This window comes from Miniopterus natalensis, chromosome 14 (genome assembly GCF_054644295.1).
Source record: "Miniopterus natalensis isolate mMinNat1 chromosome 14, mMinNat1.hap1, whole genome shotgun sequence".
NCBI classification, from domain to species: Eukaryota; Metazoa; Chordata; class Mammalia; order Chiroptera; family Miniopteridae; genus Miniopterus; species Miniopterus natalensis.
In genome coordinates, this window is record NC_142094.1 from 40,172,901 (window position 1) to 40,188,200 (window position 15,300).

The window sequence follows — 15,300 nt, forward strand, 5'->3', positions numbered from 1 at the left end:
TTGGGGCAGGCTCTGCACTCATTCCCTCCAGCACCAAATGGTCCAAGGATGGGTTCTAGGCAGGATGGAGAACCTGGACTTGGTTGCTGCCCAACAGTTTTGTTGGCTTGGCAAACAAGAAGGGCCAGAGAGATGAACACATGTCCTCTAAGGAAGAGAGTGGTGAGGAAGGGGGAAGAAATCCCTGCTTCATATGTCTTCAAGATGTTATTTTATAATCTCTCAGGCCTGGGGACCAGAGCCTTTTATCTGGCTTTCAAGACCTCACTTGCTAGGGCAAAATGTGGAGGTAGAGGAGCATGCCATAGTGGATGTTCTTAGTTCATCTTAATTCTCTTAACTATCCTATGAGGGAGGTACTAATAGTATACCCACTTTGCAGACATAAAAATTAAATAATTTGCCCAAAGGCACACAGCTAGTAAATTGCAGGTCTGAGTTTTAAACCCAGATAGTCTGGCCCCAGAGCTCTTGCTTCTGCCCACTAGAGTAGGTGGAAAGTACTTGAAACAGGCCCTGTTGTTATCTGAAGGTGCCACACAAGTCACCACTGGCCTGCGCTGGCATCACCCCCCATTGCAGGTGGGTGGGGCAATCGCTCTCTGTCACCTCTGAGTTCCCTCTGCTCTGCCAGAAGTACCTTTCATTCATGAAGCATGAACATGAGGAAAGGGCCCTCCCTAGGAGCTCCCCAGCATCCCCACCTCTGCCCACCTTCCTTCAGTGTCCCATCAGCATATTGAGGGCAGGGCTATGTCTCTCTCACCACTGCATGTCCAGTGCCTAGCACAGGAGCCAGCACACAGTAGATGTTCAAACATTAGTTGTTTGTTTTTAAATCATTGAGTTCAACCAGCTCTTTTTACAGATAAAGACACCGATATGCAGGTTAAGTGACCTGGCCAAGGTCCCACAACCTTCATCTGAGGGCCTTGTTCCTTGCTCTGATCAGGAGATCAAGGAGAATCCATACATTCATATAGACAGGATGTGAAGACAACAGGCTGGTTGCCCATCACAGCTGGGGGAGAGAAAAGGAGTTCCAGGGTACTAGGGGCCTGGTTTTGCCTTGGAAACACCCTGGATTTAAAAAGACCGGTGCCCTTTCTATCTGCTCAGAGCAATTTCAGCCCAACCCACTGAATCATTAAAACTCAGTACAGGCTATTTGGGGGCATTTGTAGCTTTTTGGGAACAAGCAGCTTTGCAGATGAAGCCTAACCCTCTTGCAAAAGTGAGGTCTCCTTCCCTACTCACCAAAAGGGCCACTTCCCACGAAGGTTCTGCACAGCCCAAGGGCCCTGCCTAAGACTGTGTTGGGCAAAGACAGTGCCCATTTCCAGGCCCTGGACCAAGTTCAGAAAAACAAATGTTGGACATCCACTATGTGGCCAACTCCACTCAGTGCTGTCGCTTATTCAGCTTTCTTGAATCTTCACGTCAAACCTGTGAGGTAAGCACTTTATCACCCCCTTTCACAGATAAGTCGTGGCTCTGGGAAACTAACCCACGGGACCCAAGGGCACTTGGTTATGAAGTCAAAGCTAGATTTTTTTAATGTGTTTTTTTTCCTTTTTCTTCTGTAATCCTCACCAGAGGATATGGAAGCCAAAGCTCGATTTTTAATTCAAACCCATTTGTTACACAACAGCTGCCTCTCTTGTCATACACTGTGACTCAGAAGTCACTCAGCTGTCCTGTTCTAGTTCCATGATTCCTTAATCCAAATGTAACCTTAGTAACAAGAAAAAGGAGTGCCGCAGAGATTACTGGTTGCACATCCAATATCTATTGTCCCTGTGTTTCTGAGTAACAAAATTCCAATTTTATTGGGAGGCAGCAATGTACCCGGCTCAACCTCTCTTGCCACTTAGAGGAGGCTGATAAGATGTAAATGGAAGTCATTGACTGGGGCATCCAGAAAAGTTCTTTATAGGATGCTTAACTCTGCTGGAACATACCTTATCTCTCTTTGCTGGAACAGCCCCTTCTCTCTCTCTCTCTGTTCCTGCCTAGAGTATGAATAAAATGGCTGGAGATCCAATAGCCCTCTTAGATTATGTGGTGACTGAATGAAAGCCACACACTAAAGATAGTGGAGCAGAAAGATGGGCAGTATGATTCCCTACTGACCACAAGCCCCCAAACAAGCACCAGGTCTCCCACCTCTGAACTCTTTTACATGAAAGAGAAATAAATACATCTCTGTCTTGTCTCAGCCATAATTATATGTGTTTTGCTCTAGGTAGCCAAACATAATTTCTTACTGATATGAGAATGGAAGCTGACATTTATTGAGCACCGACCATGATCTATGAACTTTCTTAGGGTATCTCAGTTAATCCTTACAATAATTCGGAGTCATAGGTATTATCATCACTGCACAGGTGAAGAAACTGAGACTCAGAGATGTTAGATCATTTTTCCAGGGTCATTCAGCCAGCAATGGAACTAGGATTCAAACCCAGCTCAGCCTGAGCTCAAAGCCCATGGCCTGTCCATTGTACAGTGGCATATTGGGTGACTTCAGAGAGTTAATTAAAAGTACTTCCTGAGGACACGTGTGTGCTTTCAAGTGGGGGGGGTCACCACTGAGTCCTTGGCACCTCAAGTTGCGTGCAGATGGTGCCTTCATTCGTGCATGAAAGCATATCTTGCACAATTTCTACTTCTGCCTTCTGAGGTGCTGAAGCAGAAAGTCTAGGCAGCTGTGATAAAAAGTTTTAGGACTTGGTTTCATAGACTCTCAGAATGTTAAAGTTGGAAAAGACTCTAAGAGGTCATTAGTGGACACGTGTGGAAACTAAGGCCAAGAGGGGCAAAGTGACTTACCTGACGTCATACATTGAGTTGGGGGCAGGACCAGGATTAGAATTATGGTTCTGATTCCTACTCTGGTGTTTTTTAGCTATATCTGAACACCTATTTTTCTCCCCAGCAGTAAAAAACAGCAACTTTAGAAAATTCTTTCCTTGATCTGATGCTTTAACTTTGAAGTTCTTTCCCATGAATCTACCACATTACAAATAAGAAAATTACAGACCAATTTAACCCTCCCAGAGGGTTAAACCAAACTTGGAAATGTATAGGATAAGACCAACTTAGCATGATTTTTCATCCTTTTATATTTTGCCAATTTACCAATATTTTATGAAGGAATTTTGCCTCTCTGTCTCTAAGTCTAGGTAGATGTTTGTCAACTTTATTGAACTCTCCAAAGAAATTGCTTTTGGTTTTATTTTTTCTATTGTTTGTTTTTACTTTGTTGGTTTGGACTCTTTATTATTTCCTTCCTTCTATGTACTTTGGGTTCACTTTGCTCTTGTCTAGCTGCCTAAGGTTGAAACTTTGGTGATTGATTTTATTCCTTTCATCTTTTCTAATATAAACATTTAAAGCTCTAACTTTTCCCCAATTGGATGCTTTAGCTGCATCTCCCAAATTTTGGTATGTTGCATTATTATTATAATTTAGTTCAAAATATTTTCTAATGTACTCTGTTAATTCCTCTTTGAGCCCTGAGTTATTTAAAAGTGGGTTAACCTTCAAATATCTGTTTTTTAAAAATACCTTGTTATTGATTTCCATTATGATCAGAATGCAGATTCTGCAAGATTTTAAATTTATTGAGATTTGTTTTGTGTTCCAGTTATGATCTATCTTGGTGAATGTGCAATATGCATTTGAAAAGAATATGTGTTCTACAATTGTTGGGTATACTGCTAAGTAGTTCAATTGCTGAGAGATGCATCTACAAATCTCCAACTGTGAATGTAGAATTTTCTAACTCTCTTTTTAATTCTGTCCATTTTTCTTTCATGTTTTTAAATCTCTGTTGTTAGGCATTACTAGGCCTATACACAGATTGTTATGTCTTTCTGATGAGCCTTTTATCTCTGGTAAATACTCTGTAAATAATTTTGACATTTTATTTATGGTCTCTTTGTCTTGACATTTACTTTATCTGATCAGCCATTCTATTATTGTTGTGCTTACTGTTTACATGACATAACTTTCCATTTATTTACTTTCAATCTATCTGTATCTTAATACTTCACCTATGTCTCCGAGGTAGACAGCACATAGTTAGATCTTTCTCTTTATCAATTACAACAATCTCTTCCTTTCAATTGGAGTATTTAGTCTATTTACATTTATTGTGATTATTAATATGCTCAAGTTTAATTTTACCATTTCACTATTTATTTGTTGTTTGTACCCTCTGGGTTTTGTTTTGTTTTGTTTTGTTTTTTTTCTCTTCCCTTCCTCCTTTCCTGACCACTTGCATTAGTTGGATATGTTTAAGAATTCCATTTTAATTTATTTATTGGCTATTTAGCCATACCTTTTTGAGTTACGTTTTAGTGGTTGATCTAGGGATTAAAATATATATTCTTACTTTGTTAGAGTCTACTTAGAGTTAATGTTTTACTGCTCCTCATAAAATATAAGAAATTTTCCACCATTTAGAACCATTTACTCTTCCCCCAACCCTTTACTTAAATATGTAATGTTAGAATACTTTCCAGAGGGGCTGTATAAATTCATATTTCACACCCTTATTGATAGTCTCACTAGTCTTTTTTATTTTTGCCAATCTAATAGATCAAAATGCTACACTCTTTATTGTTCTAATTTGTATGTTCTTGAATACCACTGAGATTGAGAATCTTTTCATATTGCTGATGATTTATACTTTTTTTCTGGAAATGCCTGTTGATATGCTTTGTCAAATCCTTATTGGTTTGTCTTTTATAAAATTGGTTTGTGGGAGCTATGGTACATTAGCAACATTCATCCTTTGTCATCTGCATTTTAAGTATTTAGTGTATCATTTGTCTTTTGACTGTGTTTATAGTATCTTTTGCTCTACAAAAATATGTTCATATTATGTTTAGGTGGTGACCCTTAGGGTATCTAGGTTTTATCTTTTGCTTCAGAAGTTCTTCTTTACTTTATACTTTTATAAATTGTTCCTTACTTTTGTACCTAATATTTTTATATTTCATATTTAGACTTTAACCCAAATGGCATTTATTTTTGCATATGATGTAGGGTAGAAGTGTAACCATGTTTTCTTCCAGATGGATAGTCAGTTCTGCCAGCACTATATATTAAGCAATTCATCTTTCCCTTCTAAAAGAAATGTTATTTTTATTTATATTAAGTCCTCATTTGAATTTGTTTCTGGACTCTTTATTAGGTTCTTCTTGTATTACAGTCACGTGCTGCTTAACAGCAAAGACATGCTCTTAGGTAGGCATTATAGAGTGCACATACACAAACCTAGATGGCATAACCCACTACACACCTAGGCTATAGGGTATAGCTTATTGCTCCTAGGCTACAAATCTGTACAGCATGTTACTGTACAAAACAACACAAAGTTAAAGCTCAAGAGATAATGATACAATCAAGAGATGTGGTCCACAAATGGCATACTGTTTTGCAAAAAATCTTTTTCTATAAGTAGAAAAATAACAATAAAAAATATAGTAAATACGTAAACCAGTAACATAGTCATATATCATCCTTATCAAGTATTATGTACTGTATATAATTATATGTACTATAAAGTTCAGTTTTTCTCACATAAGTTCCAGAGATATATCTCCAGCTACTGGCTAGATATTTAAAACTCAGCATTTCCAAAACTAAAATCTATAAACCAGTCCTGATAGTCTCCATCTTGGTGTAGGGCACCATCACCCAACCACCGTCCACCCAAAGCTACTTTCCTACTCTTCCTCACCATCTCTCTCTGCTCCTCCTTCCCCGCCAACAACCACTCTCTGCTTGAAACATATTTATAGTTCCCGTGAGTGGGCCTTGCTGTGTCACTTTTACACTTCATACCTCTGAACATTTTGCTTCTATACTGGGACTGCCCTCCCTCCCTCCCTTCCTCAGGACTCAGGACAGCGAGCCTCTCTCTGGGCAGCTTCCCCAGCTTATCTCCTCTCCTCATTTCCCCTTCCCCACTCCTTGCTAATCCAGCTTGCATCACTCTGTGGTGGAGTCTATTGCCTGTCTCCCCTATGATACAGAGAGCTTCCAGGGGCCCATACCGTGTCTTGTGCACCATTGGACCCCCACTACCTGGCACATCATAGGTGCTCAGAAAATGTTGGCCAAATAAATGCATAGATGCCCAAAGGTCAGGAACAGAGGGACAAAAGAGGCAGAATTTGAGAAAATGACAGTGTTTGTTTACTTTTAGTGATGAGGGAGGTTCCAGGTAATAGGGTTTCTTTCTTAACACTCTGAAATATTGATATATTAAATAAATATACAGTTTATATACAGACCTAGTAAATAAACCTATAGTTAACTATTATTCATATATTATTAAATTATTATGAATAATTAACTATTATTATTCATAAATATATCTAATTATATTTATAAGTATATTATTGATCAATCTACCCACTGAAAAAGAGCCTGGAAGGGAATATATCTAAATAAACTGGGTAAGAAATATGAGCTTCCTCTCCTGTTCGGTCTGCAGACTTTGCTTGGGAGGGTGGGAGATGGGTGTCCTCCTTGAGCTATGAAAGGGCTATTGCCTCCTGGAGCTTTCTCTGGAAGGAGGGTCTTCTTCTGAGACTCTTTGCTTCTTTGCCTCTCTCTACTAGCTTTCAGGCATGGGTCTTGAGACCAGGGCTTAGGTCAACTAGCTTGGAGTCATTAGTTTTGTGGATACAAAATGCCCTCCTCATCTGGCACTTTCTACCCTTCAATCTCCTTGAAGTCCACACCATGACTTACCAGTTAAAAGTTTTATTTCTCTTTAGATTTTCTGCAAATCCTTGCCACCCCTCTTCTGTGATTGCCATTGGCTTAGGGCCACTTTCCTATCTAGGTCTGACCAACCTTCTGCAGAAGTCCCTCGACAATCAGCCAATCCAATATTATAATATAATATCATATAATGTGCAGAAATAATATATATTATTTTAAATCATATACATATCTTTTTTAATATGACTAGTTTTTCATTCAAGAAATTCTCAGCCCCTAGAAAATTAAACATATGTACATTGAAATTTCCTCCTGAATTTGTAAATTCCCCCCTCAAATTGTTCAAGCACCCAAGGAACTGAGCAGGAAAGGGCCCCTGGTTTCACTCAGCAGGGCGTCTGCTGGCCTTTCGACATGGACACTTCCCCTTTGGGGCCCTGCGCCTCCGCCTGAGCTGCAAAGTCAGCCTCAGCAGCCGCCTCTCACATCTTCACTTGACCACAGCTTTGCTGGAGGACAGCTCTTTCCTGGCTCCTGAAACAGTCAACCCTTCTCTGCTTCTCACTCGCTGTCCCTCTGCCTGCCTCCTTCTTCCCCTGAACCCCATCCCACTCCCTTCCTCACCGGGCAGGCACTGGGAGTCAGAAGCAAACTCTGCCTCACCTGTTCCTTTCTCCTTCGTTCCACTGATGCCGTCCACACAGGCTTCCCTCACTTTCCCCCACAATCTTATTATTTCTTTTCCATTTTGATGTTGTTATTGTTGCTTTACTTTTTAATATAAAACTAATAGATACGTATCAGGAAAGAATAGGCAGGGTGAGCCCTCATTAAGTTTCTAGAGGACTTGATCTTCCTGGATATTGACTGTTGGTTGGAGCTGGCTTAAAAACACAAGAAAAGGACTTGAAAAACCTACCCCATCTCCTTCATTGTTCCCCTCTGCCCCCAAAAATATTTTCTTTAGGGCAAAAATGAGAAGTGTGACCATGGTGCAAAGATCCTTTTGAGGTCCTTGGAGCAATGCAACATTCCCCCTATGTTGTTAAATTTATCTGAATAGATTAAAATTCAGAAAACTATAGACACAAAAATTAATGAATACTCATTGCAGAAAAATTAAAATATAACCAAGTCAAAAGGCAGGCGTAAAAACTAGCTGTAATCTCATTCGGGCTGCACACACACTGCCACAGCGCAAGGCTTTCAGGCCTTCCCGATGACCATGCGGAACACAGGGCCACAGGCTCCCTTCCGCAAGTCCAGAGGGTAAAAGCCTCCGGAAGCACAAGGTTGTTATGTTTTTGCTTTTGTTTTCTAAGTTTGCAGCAAATTTATTTGGCAGCACAACCTGAGCCAAACTGATAAAGTCTTTAGTTAGTCCTCTTAGTGGAAACATTCGTGTTTCGCTGTAGAGATTTTAAGGGACTCGACTGTGAATTGCTGCCTCAGACATGGAGGGATTTCCATAATTATATGCCTTTGTAAAATCTGAAAAATTCTGAATTCCAAAGCACATCTGACTCCTAGGAGTCAAAACTGTGGACCTGAATGCTTAAGAGCAGTGATGATGATAATAGTGATGATGCTGTGTGGCATCTACATGCTTTAGGGTCCGCTAAGCACTTTGCATATATTAATTAACTCTTATGACACCCACACGGTAGGTACTATTACCTTCACCTCCATTTTAGACATGAGGAAAGGGATCATATTGTACCTACTGTTTTATCTCTTGCTTCTGCACTTACTAATAATGCGTCTTGAATGTCTTTCGAGTGAATATTTCAGTGAATATTAACATACAGCTTTGTCTTTAGTAATTGCATTACGTCCTATTATGTGACTGTGCTGTCCCTTAGCCAGTCCTCTGGTGTTGGACATTTCCATTGTTTTCACATCTCTTCTTTGGCTGCATTTCATTTCTCCATGGGAGCCGTCAGTAGAGGCCTGCCAGTTGTCCCTCTCAAACCTTTTACTTTGAGAGGACAGCACATCCCAAAATTCTTTGACTCCTTGAAAGGAAACCCTTTCTGGGGTGTAGAGGAGTGGAGGGATATAGAAAAAAAAAAGAAAGAAAAAAGAGAAAAAACTCATGGACATGGACCACAGTGATTGCCGGTGGGGAGGGGGAATGCAGGAGGAGAAGGAACATAAAGGGTGATAAATGGTGATGGGCAGAGACTTGGCTTGGGGTGGTGAACACACTACAGGGTACAGATGATGAGTTGTGGAATTATGCACCTGAAACCTGTATACTTTTGTTAAGCAGTGTCACCCAATAAATTTAATTTAAAAAAAGGAAGGCCTTTCTGCCTCTTGACTAACTCCTTTATATTTTTTTATTTTTTGTTACTCTAACAGAAACATGTTCATTCTCTCTGTGTCCCTGCCCTATTTCTCAGCATTTGATGAATTCATTTTATCATTATTGGTGCAAGATCTGAAATGGCAAGTGTCTCTCACTTCACGCAACACGTCCTCTTTTGTTCCCTACCCTTAACTCCTATTGGTTCTACTGACCTACTTCCCCTTTTGTGTGACTTTCTTTCAGAAGATTAGCGTTCATCTATGTGAAGTCTATATTTCCATTGCCTGATGCTAAATAGTTCATCAATGGGTCCTTTTTTGATGTCTTTTCATTTTCATTCTTTTCCCAGAGTTGCCACTAAAATTGTCTCATGGCACTTGTATTAGTTTCCTGTGGCTGCTGTGACAAATTATCACAAATGTGGTGGCTTAAAATAACAGAAATTTATTTTTTCACAGTTCAGAAGGCCCAAAGTCTGAAATCGAGATGTGGGCAGTGTCTGAATGAAAGTACTGGCAGAGCCCTGCTCCCTCTGAAGGCCTGGGGGAGAATCCTTCCTTGCCTCTTCCAGCCTCTGGTGGTTCCAGGCATTGCTAGTTAGCTTCATAAACCAAACTTCTGTCCCTGTCTTTACATGGCCTGTCCTCTTCTTCACATGTCTCTCCTCTGGGTGTTTTATAAAGATAATCCAGGATAATCTCATTCTGACATTACTTCTGCAAAGACCCTTTTTCCAAATGAGGTCACTTTCACAGGTTCCAGGGTCAAGACATGAACATACCTTTTGGGGAGCCACCATTGACTCCACTATAGCACCACTCTTCCCACGTCTATGGATTGATATTTTTATCGTTTCACTGGTAGAATTGCTTGCTGTCCCACTTTCATCCAGTATAGCCCAACCCCCTCCTAAATCACGATGGAGTTCATGGAGGTTAAACAATGATCTTGAAAAAAATGGTTTCTTTCTTCTGCTAATCCATAAAAGAATCCCAAACCAGTCCTTTCACATATATTAAATATATTTTCTTCCATAAAATGAGTGTTGCTACTTATGCTAAAACTATGAACAGCTTTTCTTTACCCCAAAGACCAAAGCTTACATCCCAAGGAAGAAGGCATTATTTCTTGAGTTTCTAAAGGTGTTACATTGTCTCATTTAACTCTCAGAACAACCCTGAGTCTTACAGTCCATTTTCTCTACTTCAGAGAAAAGAAAACTGGGGTTCAGAGAAGTTAAGTAACTTGTTAAAAGTCACAGCGTAACTAGCAGATCCAGCTCTGTCAAACCCCACAGCCTTTGGATCTTGCCTCTACCTCAAACTGCCTTTCAGATTTTTGTACATGAGACAAGCGCAGCACAAAGATAATAAATGACTCAGAGGTCGCTAATGACAGAAACAGGATCAGAAGCTTGGTCACAACTTCCAGGTGGTTGTTCTTGCACCATACCACACTTTCCACTCAGAACAGTGTCATTTGAGCTGACAAAAACATGCACCCTGACTGAGCTCAGAAAGAGCCTGAACTTTGGAGCCAGAGCCTGAGTCTATTCCGGATCCACTGCTTGGTGACAGGTACTAGTGGGCCAGTCATTTGGAACCTCTGAAGCTCAGCTTCCTCATCTGTAAAATGGAATGATTATGACAACGCCCACCTCTCTGCGTTGCTGTGAGGATTAGAGAATGCATGCTTAAGTACTGGCATGACTTGTTCCACAAATAGTAGCTATGACAACTATTTATATTGTGATCTGATCTCTCCTTAAGATTAGAGGTTTTTGTAAATTATAAAAGAAAAAGTAATTCCTACTTATGGTAAAGAGTATAAAACAACACCTCCTGCCTCCCCAAAAGTCCTAGTCCTTGGAGGCAGCTATTGTTAACAGTGTCTTCTGTACAGTTCCACAAATTTTCTATGCATTTGGAAGTATATATTCATTCGTTACACAAATAGTCTCATGCAAATTCACAGCCTGCTTTCTTTTACTAAATCGTAGTCTCAGCTGTGTACACCCAAAAGCAGACTCTGAGACAGACTTTCATATGCAGAATGCTTACTAGGAAGTGCTCTTGGAAGCAGCATCCGTGGGAGGGAGGGCAGGAGCAGGAGTGCGCAGAGGGAGAAGTCAAGATGCTTGCACAGCCTTGGCCAAGCCCGTCAGAGCTCCAGAGTTAAATGAACCCTCAGAATTGCCCTGTGCCATGTTGGTCTCACAGGCCTGGACCTTTACACCCTCTTTGTTTTACATGCCAGCTGGGGAAGGCCATGTCCCCAGGCAAGGAAGCTCTCTGCAGCTGAGGCCATCTCTGCAGGAGATGACAGCTGAGGACTGTCCGCACTCCCAGATACCACTTCCTGCATCTGGACAAGTCCTTCCGCAGGAGCTCGGCGGCACATGCTGGAGTCCTCCTCAGCAGCACTGGGACGACAGTAAGACAGGACCCAGAGTTGCCCACAGATGCCTCATGAAAACTTCGATGATATAATGGCACCCAACTGCCGTGGCCTACTTGTCTAACAGCAGGGAGACCCAAATCCTGTAGACAGAGGGAGTCTGGCTGTATGGGACTGTGTTCACTTCAAATTAATTTCATGTAAATTTTTACTGTCTGGGGACAGTCACCTTGTCTTCCCCTTTTGACAGCAGAACTTCTGGTTCCTCTTTGGCTAGGATTATGGTGAAGGGCTGAGGGAAGGATCATGATAAGTCCCAAGGCACATTTCTCTAACAAATAATGAAAACAGAAAGTGGCTGAGGATTCCCATCCTACAAAAAGCATGCACAAAGGTCATTCACTTCATGGCAATGAGCCCTTTCCATCATTTCCCCTTTCCATGGTCTTTTAGTCTTTTTCTTTGTTCAGCACTTGCTGAATCAAATCCCGAGGTGAGAATTTGGGAGCATTGACCCATAGTCTAAAAAGATGGGTGCTATTGCCCTGCCCAGGTGATGCCCCCATAGGGGGCATACTTGGCATACTCGGGTGGCAGCCTCACACCTTCCTTGCCCTTCCCTTCTTCCTCCCTCAAACTTAGGCCTCCACTCATCCATAGAAAGGCAAGAGGTAGATTGGGGAAAGGTAAGCCAGGGTTCATCCTGGGGATGGAGAACTACTTAAAAGCAAGAATTAGGCTTTAATCAATATTATCAGTGGGACTGTACCATTTCAAATGATTTTGAAAAATGGTTTGTCAGTCTCTTATAAAGTTAATTAAATACCATATGAGCCAGCCATTCCACAACTAGATAAATGAAAAAACCCACATTCACACAATGACTTCAACATGATTGTTCATAGCAGCTCTGTTCATAATAGCTCAAGCTGGAAACAAACCAAATGTTCATCAGGTGAAAAAGTGTGATACCTTCTTTTAATGGAATACTAATCAGAAGTAAAAAGAAATAAATGATTGATACACACAAAACATGAATGAATTTCAAAAATATGCTGAATGAAAGATGTCAGGCACAGAGTACATACTATTTGATTCCATTTATATGAAACTCTAAGAAATTCAGTTTAGCCTATAGTGACAGAAAGCAGATCCAGAGTTGCTTGGGCTAAAAGGTGGGGGAGAGGGGCTGACTACAAAAGGGCATAAAGAGGACTGGTGAAAATATTCTGTGTCTAAACTATGGTGGCGATTTCATGGGTATACAAGTTAGTCAAAATTCATTGAAATGTGTACCCCAAGGACACTGACAATGGTGAGGAGAGGGACTGGGGAGGGGGATGGGACGGGGTGGAATGGGTCATTGGGAGAAAAAAGGATATCTGTAATATTTTAAACAAAAATAAAAGAAAAAAATAGAAAAAATTCATTGAAATGTGTACTTTAAATAAACGGATTTCATTGTATGCAATATATTCCTCAAAAAAGTTGATTAAAAAATAAAACATGTAGGTAAGAATATTAAAGAAAAATGTGAGAAGGAAGTGAAACCAGGGAGTTTAAACTTTTCACCTTTTTAACTTATTGTAATTTACATTAAAACCATGTGACAAATATTAGAAAAGCTGTTCATATAAATCATTCTATTAATAAAAATGTATAACCCCAAGATCATCTTAATAGGTCCTAAGGAGGAATTAAATAAACGTTAAGACTCACATTTCTGAAACAAACAAGAAAATGAATAAAAACTAGTAATAGAAAACTTTCTTGACCTGATAAAGATTACCCATCAGAAACCAAGAGTGGACATCCTATGTAATAGTAAAACAAGTGTTTCAATTACAAGTGCCATTGTACTGGAGGCTCATTCTAGAGTCATCACTGGAACTCAGCAAAGGAAGTATATACATCCCAGAAGAGACATATATACATACATGTTAGAGAACATGCTGGCAGGATGTGGAAGCTTCTTTGGTTATCACAGTGATCAAGAATATAATAATGGCAAACATTGTATAGGGACCAAAGATACTAGATGTTTGCAACCCAAGGATCAGTTCCAGTAATGGAAGAATTGCCCCACTTCCCACACAACTTTCTAATGTCCTACTCTGTTTTACATATAAACACAAGACATTTGGGGGCAAAAATTTAATATATACTGAAAATTTTCCAGAAATAAAACAATGACATAATTTAAAGAAATATTGTAAGTACTTTGTTTCCCCAAACTTTACCAAGAGTTGTCAACTATTTAGAAAAATCTTACCTGTAGCAGCACTGTAGAGACTCGAATAGCCTATACAACACGCCTGTATTAGTCTACATTGGTAGTTGTCACATTCCCCTTGTTAATGTCCATGGATAGAAGCCTCTGACAACTTCATTATGGCTGTTAGTATATTTGTGTCCCAAGCATTTACATATTGAAATAATGCTACCTTATTATAAAATACTTTTCCTTTAGCTCTCCTTACATTACATTACGATATAATACTGATGGTTATAAACTATGAGACTAAGTAGCTTATCTTACCTATGAATTTCATTTCAGATTAGTAAAGGTGCTGTTACATAACTTTTGTTATAAATCTGATGGAATTGAGAGCCATTCTAGTGCAACAAGCAAAGTAATTGAAGGAAAATAGAGGAAAGAAAAAAATAGAAGCTGATTGTCAGAGATATCATTGTATTCTTAGAATTTAGGAAAGCCAACTAAAATGCATTAGAGTTGGTAACAGATTCCTATGGTAGCATTTATAGGATAACTGTAAAAGGTCTGATTGATGGGGATGAAACATGCAATGATTTTATTTTCCTTGATAAATATCAACTTTGTTTTGCAAGCCTCACTCCCCACCCTAACCCCACTAGGAAGGATGGGGTGGAAGGTGGTGATGAAGACTAAGCATTGCCCGGGAATATCTCTTCGGCTACATGTAATGACCTCACTTCATGTGGTCATTTCCTACAGAGGTGCAGAGAGGGGCTGGTGTTCCCTGGGCCAAACCTCTCATCAAAGGAGATTAGACCACAATAATGGATGGTCAGCAGGGAAGGCTTTGCCTTGGGACATGATTGTTCTGAGATTTTCCCCATTTTTGTTAACGAAGCAGGGGAAGAAAGAAAAATTTAAAAAGGAAAGAGCCCGGATGGTGTTGCTCAGTGGCTGAGCATTGACCCATGAACCAGGAGGTCATGGTTTAATTCCTAGTCAGGGCACATGCCCAGGTTGCCAGTTCCATCCCCAGTAGGAGGCAGCTGATTGAGGGTTCTCGCTCATCATTGATGTTTCTATCTCTCTCTCTTTCTCCCTTTCTCTCTCTGAAGTCAATAAAAACATATTTTTAAAAGAAGAAAAGAAAATAATAATAGTAAAACAAAGAAGAAAAGGAGTTATGTATGGGCATGCTACCCATGCTACCAAAAAATGACATACTACCAAATATTAAGGTACTTGGTTCACTTGGGGTGTGGGGGGAGGTGGGGGCATTATAAGTGACTTTTCTTTTACATGATTCTGTATTTTTAAAACTTTGTAATATGATCCAGCAACTCTACTTTTAGGTATATACTCAAGATAAATAAAAGATGTATCCACACAAAAACTGTACACAAATGTTCATAGCAGCATTATTCATAACAGCCAAAAAAAAGTGGAAATAACCCAAATGTCCATCAACTGATAAGTAAATAAATAAAATGTGGTATATCCATATGATGGAATTTTTTTGGCAATAAAAGGAAATGAGATATTGATATGTGCTACAACATAGATGATCTTTGGAAACATTACGCTAAGTGAAAGAAGCCAGTCACATATTATATGATTCCATTTATATAAA